The sequence below is a fragment of the Theropithecus gelada genome, chromosome 17, assembly GCF_003255815.1.
Source record: "Theropithecus gelada isolate Dixy chromosome 17, Tgel_1.0, whole genome shotgun sequence".
Classification (NCBI taxonomy): domain Eukaryota; kingdom Metazoa; phylum Chordata; class Mammalia; order Primates; family Cercopithecidae; genus Theropithecus; species Theropithecus gelada.
Window position 1 is genome coordinate 59,478,291 of NC_037685.1, and position 20,966 is coordinate 59,499,256.

The 20,966-nt window shown below is 38.5% G+C and overlaps 1 protein-coding gene across 2 annotated transcripts in view; it reads left to right on the forward strand.

The window, feature by feature from the left end:
- Positions 1-20,966, forward strand: part of LOC112610731 (protein POLR1D) — a 46,500-nt gene that overhangs the window by 6,381 nt on the left and 19,153 nt on the right. The gene's annotated exons all lie outside the window — the stretch shown is intronic.

Consider the following 20,966-nt stretch of genomic DNA (forward strand, 5'->3'; position numbering starts at 1 on the left):
ATTTAGAGTCATTCTTTGTAACAACCTTTAAACTGGGCTCTTGGAAGTTTACCCATCTGCTTTCAAGTACTTACTAAGACCCCCAAACCCAGCCTTTTTTTGCTCAAATTCTTAATGTTGCTATTTTATTTTGCTGCTTTATAAACTATCCTGGTACAGTTAACTGTGTGTGTGTGTTTTTTCTGTTGTTTTTTTTTTTCCTCATGATGAAATTCTTCTCAAACTTGGATTATTAGATCTCTAGTTATTTAACTATACAGTAAGTATGTACCTAATAGTAGCACAGTCCTGAGAAATGGTGGAAATAAGAGACTATGAATCTGTCATGAAAATCCTTCTGTGGTTTTGGAGAAGGCAGACAAGAGCTGTACACATGAAAAAGAAAACCAATTGTATTAACAATGAAGTGCCCGAATGTGCAGTGTAGAGTATTATGTGATAAATTCAGAATGGGATGGGTGAAAGGCACTACTGAAACTTTGATTCTTTCGTGAGCACCCATTCTGTCAGTGAAGATGGCAAAAGAATTGGTGGCTTATAAAATACTAATAACAGGAATAAATGATTTCCTTTTTCTCAGTGTAAGAGAGCTGTTAAAGATTCTTGAGTGAGAACTGCCATAAAGTTTTAGTTTTTTGTTTTTTGTCCCATGCCCGTGTGCAGAATGGGTAAGTGGAAGGAAACTGGAAGACAGCAGTGAGCTGGGGACGTTTGTAATAGTTCAGGTATAATGTAAGGAAGGCATACTTGTAGGACAGGAGATAAAAGGATGGATACAAAAAAAAAATGCTTAAACAAAAAAAGTAACTTAGAGACAGATTCTATAGAGGAGTAATAGAAGAGTTGTAGATGACCCCAAAGGCCCCATATCCGGGTTCATTTACCCCTTTGTTTATCCTACCATTCCCTCACAACCAAAAACCGGTAAGGCAGGATTTATCATTTCTTCTCTCCAACCTGTCCTTACTAATAGGGGTTAGTGGGTGCAACCACCCTTACCTCCTTCCCCAACCCATATCAGAAGAATTCATGTCTTTTACAAGGATATGAATCCAGGGCTACCAATGTGAAAATTGAGAGTTGAGGGGAGGAGATCAGGGCAGTGAACAGCCTGGCTCTTGCGGTCTGCACTCACCAAGTTGCTTGCTTTACAGGGAATGTTTTCATTAGTTCGTTCCATAAATATTGAGCACATACTACATGGAGGCACAGTTTAGGGGCCAGGATACGGCAGTGAACAAGTTGATCCACATGCGGTTTTTTTTTTTTCTAATGGCAGAATTGGACAATAAAGAAACATGCAAACAAACTTAATTTCAGGTAGTAAAATAATGATGACAAGGAGAAGACACTGAGATTAAGTAGTTAAGGAAGGCCTTTATGAGGAGGTGACATTTGAGCAGAGAAATACAGGAAGAGAGAGACCAAGGATAAAAGAGAATGAGCCCAGAATTTTTTTAAAAACCTGAGCTTAGATTATTTAGCAATGAAAGCAAAATTATGAACCTTTCTAGAGGAATAAATTGTGTATTTCAGCCTTGTATGTGTTTGTAACTTTTATTAGTGCCTAAATGTATATCATCTGTCTTTAACCTGTATATGTATTTACCTAACAATTATAGTAAAGAATATGGAACTACTCTGTGGGAAGGAGGATATGTAGGATATTGGAGGTGTTTTTGGTTGGCTGATATATGTATGTATATTGCAGGACTTAATTTAATTGAAATTCTTTTTTTTTTTTTAAAGAAAAGTACACTTTTTTCTTTTTTTGAGACGGTTGCACTGTTACCCAGACTGGAATGCAGTGGTGCAATCTCAACTCGCTGCAGCCTTGACCTCCCACGCTCAAGCAGTCCTCCTACCTCAGCCTCCTGAGTAGCTGAGACTACAGGCATGTGCCACCATGCCTCACTAATTTTATTTTATTTTTTTGTGGAGACAGTCTCACTGTGTTGCCCAGGCTGGTCTCAAACTCCTAGACTCAAGTGATCCTTCCACCTCAGCCTCCCAAAGTGCTAGGATTATAGGCGTGAGCCACTGTGCCCAGCCAAAATAGACCTTCTTTAGGAATAGAAGTTGATGTGTGTGGAATGCTGAATATCTTTTCAGTAAGCATGGGCATAGCAAACTGAGGCAGTATAACATTGGAGTTAAGAGCTGTTGGACTCATAATGCCTGGGTTTTGATCCTGGCTCTAGACGTTAGCCATGAGACCTTGGACATACTATTTGATATCTTTGTGCCTGAGTTTATTCTTCTGTAAATTGAGATAACAAGAATACCATATAGGGATGTTACAACTGTTAATTTAGATAATATTCAAAGTGCTCGGGACGGTACCTGAACCGTAAAGCATGCCCTCAATCAATGTTAGCTATTAGTGTTATTATTGTAATGTCATTGATGTTGAGCAAGCTGGGTTGGTTTATATTCCTTCAAGGTGAAAACTTGGAAACAAAAAACCGTAGTAGCCTGTGTTATTTTTTTGTTTTCTTCCATCTATAATATGATTTGAGGACCCGGGTATGGAAGGTTATCAGTCTGATAAGCCGTAGCTTTTAAGAAAAATACTTTAAAATACCATTCTCATTAATAGGATATTTTAAAAAATCACAGACAAGTTGTGTTTCTCCTCTTTGAAAAAAGAAATTAAGATTCTGATGGAACATTCATAATCTTCCTTAAGCCTTAAGATAAAGGTTAAGCAGAAAGAAAAGCAAGTTCTATAGCAGATGGATACCTGGCTTGGTGCCAGGTATCTGGACTATTGGTAGGAAGCCAGGGCTCAATCTAGGTCAGTTGGTTGTAAAAACTGCATTAAAAAGACTCTATTTATTTATTTTTTGAGACAGAGTCTCACTCTGTTGGCCAGGCTGGAGTGCAGTGGCGTGATCTCAGCTCACTGCAACCTCCGCCTCCCGGGTTCAAGAGATTCTCCTGCCTCAGCCTCCCGAGTAGCTGGGACTACAGGCACCCGCCACCATGCCTAGCCAATTTTTGTATTTTTAAGTAGAGACAGGGTTTCACCATATTGGACAGGCTGGTCTCAAACTCCTGACCTCGTGATCTGCCTGCCTCGGCCTCCCAAAGTGCTGGGATAGCCACCGCTCCCAGCCTGATTTTTTAAATCTAGTACTGTTTCTCTGTGTATTCCCTGTTCATTACGCAAGGCACTTAGCATATCGCAAAAAGAAAAGCTACCTTGGTGCTTTTCTGAGTTTTACCTTCCTGACTTAAGTCAAACCTCAAAAAAATTATGAATAATGCCCCCACCAATTCTGTTAAAAAGGACTCCAAGAGAAAATCCAACAGCCGGGAGCATCTAATCACGCAGAGACTGAACTAGTTGGCTTAAACAACAGCTTAGGGTTACAATTTTTGTTGTTGTTTTTTTCATGGGTGGGAGAGACTTTCTGTTTCTCTGCCGACCTCTTTCAAGGCAGTATTGTGTAGAGGTGAAGGGTAGGGACTCTGAAGTCAGAGGGCCTGTTGGCTCCACACTTCCTATCTTATGAATGTGGGCAAGTGACTTAACCTTTCTGAGCCTCAGTTTCCTTACCTATAAAATTAGGCTAATAATAACATCTACTTTATAGGGCTGTTGTGACAAATAAATGAAGTAAAGCACTTAGCACAATTTCTAGTACACTTAAATCCTCAAACATTAGCTATTGCTATTGATATATATAGTTGTTGTTTAAGCCAGTTAGTGGGAGTTAAACTAATGGTCTTCACAGTACAGACTGTGTCGTGTTATCCATAGGAGCCCTCCTGGCTGGCTTGCATGAACTGCCTGCCTCCCCCACCTGCCCCACCCTGCTGTCTTCCCAAAGCATCACCTGTGACTCTGCCACACTGGCCTTCTCACTTCTTTTATTCATATAAGCCTAACATTGCCATTTCAGGGCCTTGGCACTTGCCCTTTACTTCCCGAACCTCTCTTCCCCTAAATCTTCACACGGCCTGTTTCCAAAGTCGTTTGCTCAGAGAGACCATCCTTGACTGGGTATTAGTCCATTGCTGCATAACAGATTATCCCAAAACTTAGTGGCTGAAAGCAACAAATACGTCTCAGTTTCTGTGGGTCAAGAATCTGGGTGGAGCTTAGCTGGGTGATTTTGACTCAGGGTCTCTGACAAGGCTGTAGTCAAGATGTCATCCAGGCTGCAGTCTTGAGGATTGCGTGGGAGAGGATTTACCCACAAGCTCACTCATGCTTCATGCCATGGCAGCTGGCTTCCTGCCAGAGCCAGGAAGACAGAGTTAGAGAGAACCCAAGACAGAAGCCAGTCTTTTTATGCCCTGCTCTCAGAAGTGGCATCCCATTGCCTCTGCTCTATTCTGTTGGTTAGACAGGAGTCGGTAAGTCCAGCCCACACTTAAGAGGAGGGGAGTACATGAGGGTCTGAATACTAGGAGGTGGGGATCCTTGGCACCATCTTAGCGGCTGCTTACCCATCTACCTTCTCTAAAGTGGCAGGCACATCCACATACAAACCTCCATCACTCTCTATTCCCATACCTTGCTATATTCCTTCATAGTACTCATTGTCAACTGATGTTATATTATATATTTATATATTTATTGTCTAATTCCACTTGAAAAATGTCTCCTTGGTGACAAGGGCTTTGTCCTTGTTTGCTTCTGAACCCCGAGCACTTAAAACTGGGCACACAGTAGGCTTTCATTGATGTTTACTCAGAAAGTGAGTGAATATATGCATGATTACATAGCAGTGTCAGAGTATGAGTGCCACAACAGGAAGAAGGACTGATGATTTATAATGACATTTTTTTGTACACTTATTAGCTGACACTTGCAACTCAGAAAGCCACCACAGTAACAAGCTTCAAGAAGACAAAAAATTCTTGAGTGAGACAAGGAACTATGCCTATCCTGTGGCTTCAGTGGGAGGAGGAGCTGGGGGGAGGCATGGATAAGCATCATAGAGAGCCTTGATAAAGATGGTTATGCTGGCCGGGCGCGGTGGCTCAAGCCTGTAATCCCAGCACTTTGGGAGGCCGAGACGGGCGGATCACGAGGTCAGGAGATCGAGACCATCCTGGTTAATACGGTGAAACCCCGTGTCTACTAAAAAGTACAAAAAACTAGCCGGGCGAGGTGGCGGGCGCCTGTAGTCCCAGCTACTTGGGAGGCTGAGGCAGGAGAATGGCGTGAACCCGGGAGGCGGAGCTTGCAGTGAGCTGAGATCCGGCCACTGCACTCCAGCCTGGGCGACAGAGCGAGACTCCGTCTCAAAAAAAAAAAAAAAAAAAGATGGTTATGCTTTATTTTCTGTTTCATTTTTGTCTTCTCTGTGTCCTCAAGAGCCTCTAACATTACTATCTTCACCACCTGGATCCCATGCTTCATCCGTTATCTTGCCTCTCTATTGGTCTAAAAAGGTAGAGTATCTCCCACTTGAAGTTGATTGATGGACATTTTTACTTTGCAACAGCAGTATGGGAGAGTGATATGGATTTTCCTTGGGATCTTGTCCCCACAGAACTCTAGTAGAGAAAAAGTTTTAGGATTGTTGTTTTGAGTACCGTGAAGTGGAATTTAAAGGATTTGATTCCAAGGTATGCTGTCTTTTCAATTCCAAATAGTACACTCATTTCCTAACCAGCTGTCTCGTAAATCTATGCCATTTACTACAAATAGCATTGCTTTGGAAAAATAACAGAAGGCGTGCGTTTGTTTTTCCAGCAGCTATTTAAGGTCCATTTGTCTTCCAGGTACCAGGAGTGCAAAGACGAATCTCATTTCATGCCTGCCTTCACAGAGTTTGCAATCTGACTAGACCAAAGAGCTGTGTAGTATTGAATTCCTGAAGGATAGGTGTCATTTCTTCTAACTCTTTTACCTCATTAAAATTGCAGCACCCCTTCCGCCCCCCAGCACTCCTACCTTGTAGTATTTTTTCTATAGCACTTACCTTCCAATATATGAGATATATAATTTACCTATTTATTGTATTCATTACATATTGCCTTTCCTTCTACTTCTCAAACACACACACTGTAACATAAGCTCCGTGAGAGCAGAGATTTTTGTTTGAATGTTCACTGATGTATCCACAACCCCTGGAACCATGCCTGGCTCACAGCAGGTGTTCAAAAAATGTTTATGAAATGATTGACTCTATTGTTTTTTCATTAAATACCCCAAGAGCTGAACTTGAATTTGAAAAGGGAAATAACTATTCTATAAGCTTTGAATTGAGAACGACAAATTTGTGGTTGTGTGTCTTCAACTCCATAGTCTGTCACATGTAGATGACAAAAGACTGGGCCTGTCCAGGAGGGGTCAGATCTAGAGGTTCATTTAGGCAAAGGGTGACCAGAGCAGGCAATGATTGAGTGCCAGAGGAGTAGCCTATGCAGTAGGAACCAAGCAGATCTGATAGATATTGCCAGGTAGATGACTCCAGAGGGGTCACCTGAGCTAAGAATTGGGCATGTTATTATACACTCGTAAGAAGGCAGAGCTTTGTATCTGCAAGGCCAAATTTGGCTGCAATGCATCTCACATTAAGTGAGAACTGACCCCTCCAAGGCTGACAATATTGGTTTTGTGAGCACCTGTTCTACCCATATACCTACTGCGTGGTTTCAGATTTGGGGAATTCCCAGACCGATAATATTTCAAAAAAATCTAATGGGGTGAAAGGATGTGGGATTGCTTAAGTTTTATTTTGCCCTTACTTTGTGAAATGGACTTTCCCTCACTTCGGTGAAAAATTACCAGAAATCCCAGTCTTTATTTAGGTGACCTGAAGCACTTGGAGGCCAAAACAAAGACTTAAAGCATTCAATAATTTGATGTCTGTTGTGCCATTTTTATCTTGTTAGCTCCACAATAAATTGAACAGAGTCTTGGCCTTTTCCCTTGGGTCCCCATGAGCATTTGTGTACAACTGTTAATAAGTTACATGGGATCTAAGAATAAATTTTCATTGGAATTCCGATTTCAAGTGAAGGATCACCCAACATTGCGATCCCTCATCTAACATTATTTCAGATCCTGAGTTGCTTCTTTGCTCTGCATACTTAAACATAAGTCCTGGTGCTTAGAATACTTAACAAGGGGTTTTTGTTGCTGTTGTTTCCAAAAGTGATTAATATAAAATTGGTAATGTAAAATTAATATAAGCTTCATTTATCACTTCATTCCCTGAAGATGAAGCGTAAAAGAGTACCATTATCATGTTCTTGTCAAAGTAAATGAGTTGGATTTATATTATTTATCAGACCTTGTAATTGAAGCCTTCTAGATTTGATACTACAGTTTTATTTCTGCTTTTTGTTTATTGGATTGTTTACATGGGGAAGATTGCAGTTTGTCCTTAAATGGACGGAAAATATTAGGGATTCTAGGGGCTTATGATTAGAAACTTATGATTCGTGTGTTTATATGGCAGAGATTGCACTTTGTCCTCAAATGGTTGGAAAACATAAAGGATTCTAGGAGTTTATGATTAGGAACTGTTGTGCTGAAAATCTCTGTCTTTAGAAGTGTTAGCTTACAGGTGTGTCACTGTCTTCTGCCCAGACTTGTAGCAAGCAAGCAGAGGATTCCCTTCCTATTTGCTTGTTCTAATAAGTTGGTCCCCATTGGAGAGCAATGAAAGATCAGAACAAGCCAGAACATGAGGAGGCCAACTAGGCTTATTCCTGGCCCAAAGCAGACAGTCTAACAGACACGTAACTGTGACTGTAAAGTAAGAAGACTGATTTGCCTCACCAGGTAGGAAAACCAGTTTAATCCTCCTTCAAGGCAGATAGTGTCTTTTCCCCTTTATAGAAAACAACCAAGACCTGGGGAAGTTAGGTAACCAGCCTAAGGTTATATGACTAGTAATTAGATAGGAACCCAGGATGGCCTGACTCCACAGTCTCTGCTTTATTTTGACACATAGTCTCACTCTGTCACCCAGGCTGGAGTGCAGTGGGGTGACCTTGACTCACTGCAGCCTTGACCTCCTGGGCTCAAGCAATCCTCCTACCTCAGCCTCCTGAGTAGCTAGGACCATAGGTTCAAGCCACCAAGCCTGGCTAATTTTTGTATTTTTTGTAGAAATGGGGTTTTGCCATGTTGCCAAGCCTGGTCTTGAACTCCTGAGCTCAAGCTATCCACCCGCCTTGGCCTCTCAAAGTGCTGGGATTAGTCATGAGCCACCACTCCTGACCAACTCAGTTTTAATGGGCATGACGTCATCGATGTTACCTGCCTTGGACTCACATGAAGCTAACAGCTTTGCCAGAGCATATGCTCCAAGGAGTTCAGTTTAAGAGACAAAATTGTTGGCCTAGCTGAAACATGTTGGAAATGGAACTGTTCTCTGTAAATTTTAAACGTGAAAAGAATCAAATGAATGAGAAAGTAACTTGTTAAGAACCCAAATAAAGGTTTACTGATAATACTTGGTTTGTGAAAATACCATTTTTCATATTATTAAACCTTATTAGCATTATCTTTAAATATGTTCATTTTAACTTTTTCATCTAAATTGTGCCAAAGCAGCACTTGATCATCCTCAAAATATAGAAACTGTTATTCACGGATTGAATGAAATAAGGGTATGTGTTTTTTGACAGAACTCTGGATATGAAGTTAGAAAGCTCTGGGGTGGAGTCAGCTGTGTCCCTTACTGGTTGACCTCAGACAAGGCAGTCTCCCTGAGCGTTAGTTGCTTAACCAATAAAAGGGAGACAGAAACTTTAAGGGTTCGTCTCAGCCTCGGTGAGGTAATATATATTATTCTGTAAATTGCTGTGCACATGATATTTTAGTTAACATATATAACTATGAATAGTATATCTATGATTACTATTGAAATTGTAACTGTAAAGTGATAATTTAAAAAATTCTTAAAATAACAGATTTGTTCAGTGCTTTATAGTTACAAAGTAACTATAAATTATATTAAATATATATTTTATATATATTTATATATATATAAATTATATTTTATCCCCTTAAGAATATTGAAAGGTTAGTAGAAATATCTTCATTTTAATCACATAGCTCTGTGACCTTGAATATCACAGGATCACAGAGCTAGTAGGTGCAGAACTGGGACTCATTTTCTCACTGCTGTATTGTGGCTGCTTTCTTATTCTCTTAAGGTTACTTGATGGTGTCCTAGATTTAAAATTATAAAGGAAGAACTGCATAATCAGTCTTCTAAAAGCATTGAGAGGTGTTTTAGGGATTATATAAAGATAGAACAGTTACTGAGTAAGTCTATTCAGTCTGGATTTTTCAGGTAGGAAATTCTGCTCTGAAGCTTGTGTGTTGCAGATCACAATAATCATAGACACATCACATAGCATTGGGATAGTGTTAGTGTTGGTACTTACAGTGTTGTCCTCTAAAGGTAATGATCCTGGGCTAAAATATTATAATTATAATCTGTCTCATCATTTCTCCCCAGGGTGGCCATACATGCCATCTAGGCTTTGAGAGGAAAAAAGTAAATATAGGTAATTTTGAGTTAAATTTTCAAAAACCAGGTATTATTTAGTGTTAGGCAAGTTGTTAACTTCTCTAAACCATAATTTCCTTGGCTTTATATGACAGAGTTAAACCAGATGGCCTCTAACATTTGAGAAACTTTTCCCTTATATTTTTTAATAATATAGATTGTATTTAATGGATCTTTACCTGAACATTTTGGTTCAGGCGATTAAAATGAAAATTATAGCAAAAAGATCCTTGAAACTTTTCTAAAAACACTGGGCATATAGGAATTAATATAGTATATGTCCCAATTTCTATCAAGCAAACAGTAAGAGAGAACTGTAAATTTAGGGGTCTAATATTTCAAATGAGATGTGAAAGTATGGTCCCAAGCATTTGTACTGAAAATGCAGTGCCCCTTTTTTGGTAAGCGTAAGAGTGTATTAGACTTTGGGAGGAAGCCAAATTATGCTGTTTGGAAAATCAGCATGATCTGTCTCTCAGAATTTTCCCCTGCAGTCTCAATTGGGTACCTATTCTATTTTTAACTTAGTTCTAAACTCTTTGTTAGCATTGCTCCATCCAATTAAACTGCAGCTGCTGTTCCATTCCCTAAGGATTGTTTATGTTTCAGTGGATGAGATGGTCCTAATATATATGGCTACTTAAAGTTTAGTTTTAATTCAGGGACAAGAAAATATTGTGTTTTTAGTTTTTGATATTTTGTAAAACAATGCATAAACATTGGCTCTAGAACATGCTTTCACATTTCCCTTGTTGGTTATATCATCACATATAATTTATAAGTCTCTGAATGATAAAGTGTGGTTTGCTGGGTTTTGGTTGTCTTGCAGCTGGTTTCTGATGCCAAAATCATCGATTATATTACTCTCTGTGGTTTCTTTCTTTTGGCAGCTGATGTGTTGTTGGTATGATAAGTGGTATGATATAAAGGTAAAGGTTGGATTAATCGTAATGGAATTTTCCATGCCTTGAGTTTTTCTCCTATAGAGATTAGTCTCCATGAGCTGCTTCCTTCCTTTAGTTAATCTCTGCAGCCTTTCTAGTGGTTCCTCCTGTGCTGTTGAATTCAGCATCTGTAAGAATGTGTTTGCATTGTACCAGAGCTCTACAACTTTGGCCAGCTAAGAAGGAAGCATCTCTGGGATCTTTGAATGTCAATATAAAACCTTATTTGCACAGTTGTGCAGTTTTGGCCAACTTGTTCAGTGGACCATCTAAGTTCATCACTTTGCACTTTTGTAAACATTTTCCTTAAAGGGATGCTGCTCTCAAAGTTAGGTTTATGTGTATGTTTAACCGCTTAACTCTATTAATTACTCCTTTATATAAATACAGAGTTTTCCCCCAAAACACATGTATATATGTTAACTAAGTTTTTTAAATTGTAAAATGGGATTTAAAATTACCTTGTCTTACTTAATTTCATTGCTGTATAAATTGGCACCAGAAAAACAACTTGAAGCTTGACAGTGCAGGTTTTAAAGAGTTAAGAATTTACCGGTGGATTTTAATACATTAAAAACATTTTTTTTTTTTTTAGAGATAGGATCTTGCTATGTTGCCCAGGCTGGCCTCAAACTTTTGAGATCAAGTGGTCCTCCCACATCAGCCTCCTGAGTAGCTGGGACTACAAGCATGTGCCACCACACTGGCATACATTTTTTTTGTGTAGTATATTTTTGTAGTTAATTATTGATGTAGAAAATACTGTCTATGTATATATGTACTATTTTTTCAAAATCTCTCCCTGCCAGTGTGTGGAGGAAACTACCATATCCCTCAAAGCCATGTTTGATGCCTAGAGTGTGAAAGACAGAAAATGCCTGGTGATCAAGATGAGGCCTGGTCTGGCAGGCAGTCCCCCACGGCAGGCGAGAGGCACGATCGCTCTAGAGTGGGCTACACCCTCTGTTTCACTGGCTCTTCATCACCTCTTGCCTCTAAGGCAGGACTCTGCCTTGCACTTAGCGGCCGCAGGGCTGTCACTGAACCTGTGATGTTGTCTGTGGAGAGCAGGCTTTCTCTTCTTCCCATCTCATTGTGTATTGCTGGATTTCTAAGAATTAGAAGTATACATATGTTTTCTTCCTGGGGTTAAAAATGACTTTATTCAGATGACGACAGGTAAATTATTTTATCTTGAAATAGCATTTTCAAGAGACGAATTTCTAAGTGTTTTTAAATGAAAACACTTTAAAGAGCATGAAGTGATGAGATGCCAAAATCCTACACATTATAGAACTTTCTTTTATGTTTTTTTTTCCTATTCCTTGCTCTTAGCTCTGAGTATAATTTATAATCATTTGATGAATCAGAGACTGAAATCTACAAGGGGTGGACAGCTTGTTTTCTAGCAGATTACTGCAGCCTTGACACGCTGAAGAAAATAGCTTCAGCAGGCTGACCAGACTTTCTGCTGAATAGGCCATCCTCAGGGCTGAGATCCAAGAACTCTGAGGTATTGTTTAGGACAGTCTACAGAGAACTGCAGATGATTTGTATCAAATAAAGCTCTTTTAGGATTAAGAGAGTGATTTACAGACCACGCTTTTGGTGAGGTGGTTTTTCTGGTATGTGGTGTGTTTATCAAAGAACAGTACACCTACCAAACTTCTCCCTCATTTAAAAAAAAACTGTAGAGGCAAACTTTAGAGGCTTGTATTGTAATGTTTTTTGTACAACTTCTGTGATATTTTTCCTGTCTATGTTTTGAACAGCTGTTTGGTGAGAGTCTGAATTTTATTTTTTATTTCTGCTTTTTGGTCTTCTGCCATTTTTCCTATCCTTTACTAAATTCAAGCAGCTGCCATATTAGCTTTTCTTTGCTGGATATTGGCTCGCTTCCACACCCATCTTTCTAGACTTTAAATCCCTTTTTCTTTTGCAGTTTTGTTTTCATCAGTTTTGTTCTCGAGAGCATCTGTTATCTTAAAGAGATAACAAAATACATTTTACTGAGTAAAAGAACTCAAGAATTATTTGACCTTATATTCTCTGTGTGGATTTTTTCCCCCAACTAATATTTCAGAAGAGCGTAGACTGTAATATTTTTAAACCTAACATTTGACCTATCAACAGATCTGCTCTTCCTGTTATTGTATTGTCCATGGGCTTTTCTATTCAGAGTTTACTATTTCCTAATTAACCCTATCACCACCACCCCACAAAGTTATTTTCAGTAAGAGATGCTTTTCTTCATAGCGCATATAAAAATTTACCATGGCACATTTACTCAGGTTTTATAATATGAATTGAAAAAGAATCACTGTATTTTCTGTATCAGGATTTAAGAATAAATATTTGTAAAAATACTTGCTGCTTTAAAAATGAAGTCAAGGCCGGGCGCAGTGGCTTAAGCCTGTAATCCCAGCACTTTGGGAGGCCGAGACGGGCGGATCACGAGGTCAGGGGATAGAGACCATCCTGGCTAACACGGTGAAACCCCCTCTCTACTAAAAAATACAAAAAACTAGCCGGGCGAGGTGGTGGGCGCCTGTAGTCCCAGCTACTCGGGAGGCTGAGGCAGGAGAATGGCGTAAACCCGGGAGGCGGAGCTTGCAGTGAGCTGAGATCCGGCCACTGCACTCCAGCCTGGGCGACAGAGCGAGACTCCGTCTCAAAAAAAAAAAAAATGAAGTCAGTAGACCCTATAGTGAAGTAGGTATCTTATGAAGTGAGAAATAAGTTTTCCCTAGGAGCTAAATGTTAAGGATTAACCCACATTTTAACCACAGAAGTGATCTCTCTGTAATAGTAATCCACTCTCAGTGGCCAGCTATAAATGGGTAGTTGCAGATTTGAGAATGTTGATGTCCAGGTGAGGGGACTTGAGTTTTGTCTTTGCCAGAGCCGTTCTTGTCATGATAAGCACCATTAAATATTGCTGCTCTACTTGCCCCTCTCACTAGACTGAGCTTCTTGAGGACTAGGATCATGCTTTGTAATAGAGCTGTGGTGTAAGGGTTAAGATCCTGGGGCCTAGAGTCAGATTGCCTGGGTTCACATCCCAGGCCCTATCATTTATTGGCTATTGCGGCCTTGGGTAAGTTTCTTGACTTTCCCTTATTTTCTCCTTATTTCCTTACCTATGAAATGGGAGCTACATAAGTTGTGAGGATTAGCTGTAAGGTAAATGGTACGTAAGTACTGTTACCATTATAATTTTTCATCATGTCCCAGTGGTGCATGTTAAATGCATATTAGAACTGTATTCAAAGGAGAATTGCGTGGACCCTGGATGAGGAGAGCAGCCCTATATATCACAAATGCATGGATGCCTCTGTCAGTGGAGATCCAGTGCTCAGTGCAATTCATAACCCAGGAAACACCCTCCTCATGTTTTGACCTGCATCCTTGAATGAAAGGAAACTGTGTTTAAATATGTGAAGATTGTACCAATGTTGACTTTCCAGTGGACACTACTTTAGAGTGTGGAAAGGTTTTGAGCTGCAGAAAAGTTAAAAAGAGAAAAGACATTAACTTGTCAAATCCTTCATCTTGGCATGAATGCAGTAGATTCTTCAGTAAGAAAATATTGTTTCCCACTAGTGCTAAGCTTCCATTGTCTTGCTTGTCATGGTATTTCATTTCATGGTTCTGAAGATACTCATGATTTAATACAGTACTTGAAACAGTTGCACTTGGAAACTGAATAACATTTTGCAATCTTAGATCATATTACTCTTATGTTTGTATATGTGTAGGTCTATGTGGAACATACAAGAAATTTGACACTGATTCATAGATCATTTGATTATTTTACATTTTGTTTTTTAATACTTTTAGACTATTATGGTTTATAGAACGTATAACCTTCCCTCAGTATCCCTGGGGGATTGCTTCCAGGACCCCCATGGATACCAAAACCCATAGATGCTCAAGTCTCTGATATAAAATGGCACAATATTTGCATATAACCTACATGCCTCTTCCTCTGTACTTTAAATCATCTCTAGATTGCCTGTAACCTAAGTAATCTATTATTACTAATATTACATTGTACTAGGTATAATCTTGTATTACCTAGTACAATGTAAATTCTACGTAAATAGCTCTTATTCCGTATTGGTTTTTATTTGTGTTATTTTCATTATATTGGTTTTTTTTTTTTGCTTCTTTAAAAAAAACTTTCAATCCATGTTTGGTTGAATCCACAGATACAGAGGGCCGACTGTATACTCTTATGCTTACAAAAAATGGGGCACTGCATTTTCAATACAAATGCCTGGGACCATACTTTCATATCTCATGTGAAACACCGAATTCCTAAATTCATAATTCTATCTTAGCATTTGCGTGACAGCAATTGGGCCATATGCTAAACTTCTGTATTAATTCCTATACATCCAGTGTTTCTATATAAGCCCCAAGTCAAAGTATTTACAAGGCTCTTTTTCCTATAATTTGCAAGGAATGAAACCACTTTTAATTTATGTGAAAATCTTGATTATAACAATATAATTAGGGACTTTATTAAGATCAGTGCAAGAAAATAAGCTTCATGGAATATATACAGAATATTTCTGCCTTTCCACATTAATCCAAATATTACCGACTCATTAACAGAATAATCAGTGTGTGCAATAAGTTAATTCTGTTGTTTGATACTTAGCTGACTTTCAGCCATTTCAAAAAATGGGCCTATAAGAAAGGAGCAGTTACATCTATTGACGTGGAACAAACAGGGAGATTGGGAAAGGCTTGGTGGAGAGGGTAATGTCAGACCTGAGTGTCTGGTGTAAAGGTTGTGAGTGGAGAGTGATTTGAACAGAGGGCATAACCCGGGCATAACCCCATGCATGTAACAGCAAATGTAGTGTTGCAGTTGGTGGGAGTGTCTAAGCCATGTTAGGCCTCTGGACTGTCAGAGCCAAGGCCCTAGATGTGGTGATCCCACAGGGCATCTGTGTGGCAAAGGCTTGCAGAGACAGGCTAGTAGCCCTCCTGTGACGTCTCACCCTCTCTGTACTGGCACCCTCCACTCCAACATTAGGCACTGTCATCTCAAAACACAATTAGGATCTCCACTGAGAAATGGAGTTCAGAAGATGTTAACATGTGTGAGTGAAGTGGGATTTTGCCCACTTATAATATAATGAAGCAAAAGAATAATATTGGAAGCTAAACAAAGGCCATTTATCACTGATCAATAACTCCCTAAAGGGAAGAGTGTTTTCTAGATCTGAAACTTCGCTGAGATTTTCAGGCAGCCCTAAAGGATCAAAGTCCTCAATCCTGACAGGAAAGATTCCAGCTGTGCCTCATTCTGTGTCCTTCCTCAGTGTCTGTGGTTTCCCAGTCTGCCCTAATGTTTGATGACACTAAGGATACGTGTTGCTGTTGTGCCCCTGTTCGTTTGGCCACTATAGGGGATTGCTCCCTCAAGAGCCTGTAGCTGTTCATTTTTTTCATTACATTTATTTGCCCAGTGACATACTATCTTTTTCTCTTTTATCTTCTTTTCACCTCCTTTGTCTATCCTCTTCTTCCATCTCACCCATCATCATCTATTCTGTCTACAGATGGAGTATTTTTATTTTTAAATCCTTGCGTTTGTATCATGTCCCACACATACCCAGAACCCATTTATTCCCCAGATCTTAACTTAGTACCTACCATGTGCCAGGTATTGAGAAAACTAGGTTGAAAAAGACAAGTTCTGAGACCTTTAGGAGTGTAGTCAAGTAAAACATAGCTATCATAGTTCTTCTGCTTCTTATAAAATACAGAACACTTGGATCCAAATCAAATATTTCATTTTATCCTCATAACAACCCTGTGAGGTAATTATTATCATCGTTGCAAAAAGCAATCTGCAGTATTTTTGTCTTATTTTTCCACCATTGCTTAAAATACCACTTTCTTCTATCTTTAGTTCATGTGGGCATGAAATCAACAAAGGATCTCATTAATCTTCCTTTCAAACTCACGTTCCTCCATCACTTTCCAGTCTTTTGCCAGCATAAGTTCTTCTTAAAAATTCAGCACCTTTTCTCATGACTTTCTGTTTGTTATTTTAGAAATGAATATTGGAACTCCCTCCTCACATTCTCCTAGATAATCCAATATTTGTTTTTAAAGTACATATATGGCTCTTTATTTTATATGCAGTCCCTAATAACCTCTTCAGAGAAGAGCCTTGCTCACCGTATAAATTACAGTACCTTGTATTTAGCAAGTGTGTAATGTAGATTAGCCAAATTTAACAAAATGTACAGATTAATTTATTGTGCCTCTAGTTTGTCTGAAAAATTCTTTTCCTTTCCCAAATGACCTCAGTGTTCCTATTGAGTTTTACCTTGTGTTTAAAAACGCTTTTCACAATTTGAATTTTTTTCACCTTTCTTTAGAGCTGATACATGACCCCAGACAATTTAATGTTTTACTGAAATTAAATAAGGATATTTCTAAATTTTTGCCTGTGTAGTCAAAATACTAAGTCATAAAGAACCAAACTTTGTCCTGTGGTTTCTACAGATCCCTATGACTACTAAACCACTAGTTACTACTGGCAGGATGAACCCATAAGCAGTTGTTTGCAGATGTTCAGAGTGATCTGATCATCTGTCCATATTTTTTTTATCAATGATCTGACATCAAAGCTTTACCGAAGATGAAGTAGATAGTTCCATTTTTCTCTCTAAGCTTTATTACTCCATTATGGGAAGAAATTTAGATTGCCATCGTAAGGTTTCTTTTACATGTATGTGGATGACTCCACAAGTATAAACATGTTTGCCTTCAGCACTGATAACGTGTTGGGCCTTTTAGATGACATCCCAGTCAACAGCAGCAAATGATGCTGTGCTCATTTTTGCCAATTTTCTAAGAAGTCTGTATTCTTGTCACCAAGTCGTGCTTGTTTGAACACACTCAGGAAGAGAGAAGTCCTGTTAAACAATGTATTGCCTTTTTTGAACCTGTTTTTCTGTCCATCATGTGACAGATACTGTACTGTATAGTTAGCTGATCGAAGGTGACTTTTTAAAGACTGAGAGAGACACAAATGAGGAAAGCTTCTAACGTTCAGCGCTGTGTTCCTAGCTTTCCTTCACCATCGCAGGAAGAGGCCTGTAGCTCCCTCTGACTGACTCCATCATTTTTGAGCAGTTATTTGAGATTTAGCTTCTCTGATTTTATTCCTTTAAAATTCCCGTTTTCCTACTTTATTGTTTAATTTTCCTCTCAATTTCTGGTGCTTTATTTCAGTTGCCTTCAATTTCTTGCTACCCCTTCTGTATACTGGAACAGTTAACCTTCAGTTGATTAAAGTGATTAAAAAGAAACAGACCCAGATAACTCAAAACTAATTTGTTTGACTTTGGATTTTAAGATGATTTTGTACCAGATTTGCATTCCCACTTGAGTTTTATTTAAGCTGCTATTATGATCAGTTGACATTCCTTAAGCATGTACCAGCTGGCTAATGGAGTGAACAGGCAGGCCTGAGGAAGCTGTGCTAGGATGGAAAATTGGCTGGAGATAATACACACATGGATCATTGAAAATTGATTGTGGTTTGTTCCTGTGCCCAGAAAACCGTCTGCTTAATGACTCAGCTCTCTTGGGTCTCCATGGAACTTAGTATTCTAATATAATTAATTGGTTTTACAAAGAAACCTTCAAGATATTGAAAAGAACCAAGTATAAAAACTAGCATACCAAGAACTAAGTTTATGTCTGAATAATTTTTTAATGGTTCAAGTTCTGTATATACTTAGTACTTATATGTTCTCCTATTTGCTTTTCCTGTATTTTAATTACAGTTTACACTTCTTTCATCATCTCATTAAAAACTGTCTTGTTTCATGCACGCTGATGTTTCATAATCTTTGATAATTTAAGTATTTTGCCTTTGTGATAATGTAGAATAGAAACTGGATTTATAATTTCCTTACCCAGTAATTCATTAATGGGGTTTCTCGAGGAAACAACAGAGGCTATAGTAATGGGGTAATTGCTGACTTTTTCCCCTTAATTTTGAAGGTAGTGATACTGTTTTAAGGTTGGGATACTTGATTGCTAGAAATTGTTGTTTTTTTCTTTGAAAGTAAAGCTCTGTAGAGGGAGCTTATGCAGGAGAATTTTGGGTGGGAAGTAGCGAATGCTCAACATTCTTAGGGCAAAATAGTGATCAGTCCTCCTTCATTCCTTCCGCCTCTCCAGTATCAGCCTATTCCCCAGTTCTCTTTGAATAAATGCAGTAGTGGCAGTCTGTTAGGCCTTTTTTTCCCCATTTATTTTAATTTTTGCCTTTTAATGATAAACGATTTCTCCAGGATTTGCTGTGCAGATATTTGTGGAGGAGATAATCTAATAGAAGGATCAGATGATACCTAGCCTTAAAAACAGAGGTTGGGTTTTGTTTGCTTTGTTCCTCTTCCCCATTGCCCTTCTCCCTGATCGTTAGCAGTGTTACTTTGGGCAAGTTAGTCGATGTCTCTGAATATCACTTTCCACATCTGCAAACTGGTGGTAATAACTATGTTGTCATGGTTATATAGTATAGTACTTGGTATACTTAAAGCTCTATATCAACATGAGTTGTTGTTAAACCAATTGCAGATACCTAACTTGGGTAGATCCAAACCATGGGAATGGGTCACTCTGCACCACTTTGGCTGTGGACAGCAGCTAAGCCCCCTTTACCAATGGGAACAAGGTAGACCAGCTGACTGAGTGCCCTTCCCCCCAGTCTCTACTCCTCTTTTATGGTCTTTCATCCTTGGTGAATTTGTTTTACCGCAGGCAGTCTTTCTCATACACATACCTTCTTTTCTCTTTGATTGTACTCGTAAACCAGAAGGCATCCTTAAGCATGCCAGGTAAAATTAATAACAGTGCTACAGACAATTTTAAGTAGAATTGAAACTAAAGAAGAGTCACTGTCAAACTTGAAGCTCTTGAAAGCACCTAGAATATGCCTTCAGGGTCTCTGCAAGAATCTTTACTGAGTACCTTCTGCAGATGTATAGCATTTCAGCTGGATTCTGACTCAAATAAGCTTCTGTAGTCTGGTCCAGAAAGCTAGGCAAACATTTTAACATAGTTTTTATGGGAAAACACATTCTAGTTTATTTGTAACTGATACGTATTTTGTTCATAGTTGGGGAACTGCCCCAAAAAGTTTTTTTCCCAATTATTTTTAACCATTTCTTTTGACAGAAGGAGAGCACATAGGTGGATCTAGGTATGATTTATCTGTTTTTATTTTAAAACTACCACACTAATTTATGGGAAAGGAAGAGGCATATTTGGAATATTTATACCCTTTAAGTTTTTTACTTAAATCTATAAGGGTGAAAAAGGATCTCGGTTTGGAATTAGGATAAATTTTGATTGAACTACTGTAAGAGACAAAGTCCCCAGATCATTTCAGCAGGCCATATCATTATTCTAAAGAGCTGGAAGAAGCAGCATATGTGGTCATCAAATGAACTTACCTGTTCGTGATTCCATAAGACTGGGCTGCGAAACTTGTGATTGAGGGAGTCAGCATGTTGGTAGATAGGCAAGCGCTTCAGTTCTTCATTGATCCATAGCAGTGGGCCTTCCCAAGAAGGATCAGAAAATGTCAGGCTGCTGAGTTAACTGAAAAGACATTAAAGATCTCAATCAGAGTTTATTTAAAAATGAGTTATACAAAAGTAAGCAGATGTAGTTTTGAAGATGAAGAGGTGGTGAAATAGTTTGAAAGCATAGTATTAAGAATATGGAAGTAAATAAAGAGAAACAGATGAAAAAAAAGTTGAAATTGTTTTCTTTGGTGGGTAGGGCAGGATAATGTAGAAGACTATTGTATTTTAAATCTTTTCAATAATATTTGTCTTTTTAAACGATGTGCATGCTTTACTTTGATAAAAATCAACATGAAATAAAACGTTCTTGTAAACAGAATGTTAATATTTGAAGATTATATAAATAGTGTATGGTAGTATTATAATAGTGTCATTATAACATTTTGATATAGACTCTATATAATTATCCAGCTTCAAAAATTCATGATTAGATTTATAGTTCTGTTTTTGGACTATATTTGTTTACACCTCTCTTTTTCTTAACTTTGTTATTGATACATCATATTCAAGTCAGGGATGATCATCTTCCTATGTTGCTACCCATAGCACCTTGCACAGTATTTTACACATAGTAAAGTCTCAGAATATAGTTGATAAATATGTTTTCTGTTTTTTTTAACCTCTTCAAAAATTACACAAATAATACATGTTCATTGTAGAAAAAATGGAAAATGCAGCAATGCAAACAGAAAAAAAAATCACCTTACAACTCATCTTACCGTTTTGATAACATCCCTCCAGATTTTTTTATTATTATTATTTTTATTTTTTTTAGAGACCAGGTCTTGCTGTGTTGCCCAGGCTGGTCTCAAACTCCTGGCCTCAGGTGATCTTCTCACCTCAGTCTCCCAAAGTACTGGGATTACAGGCATGAGCCACCATACCCAGCCCTCTCC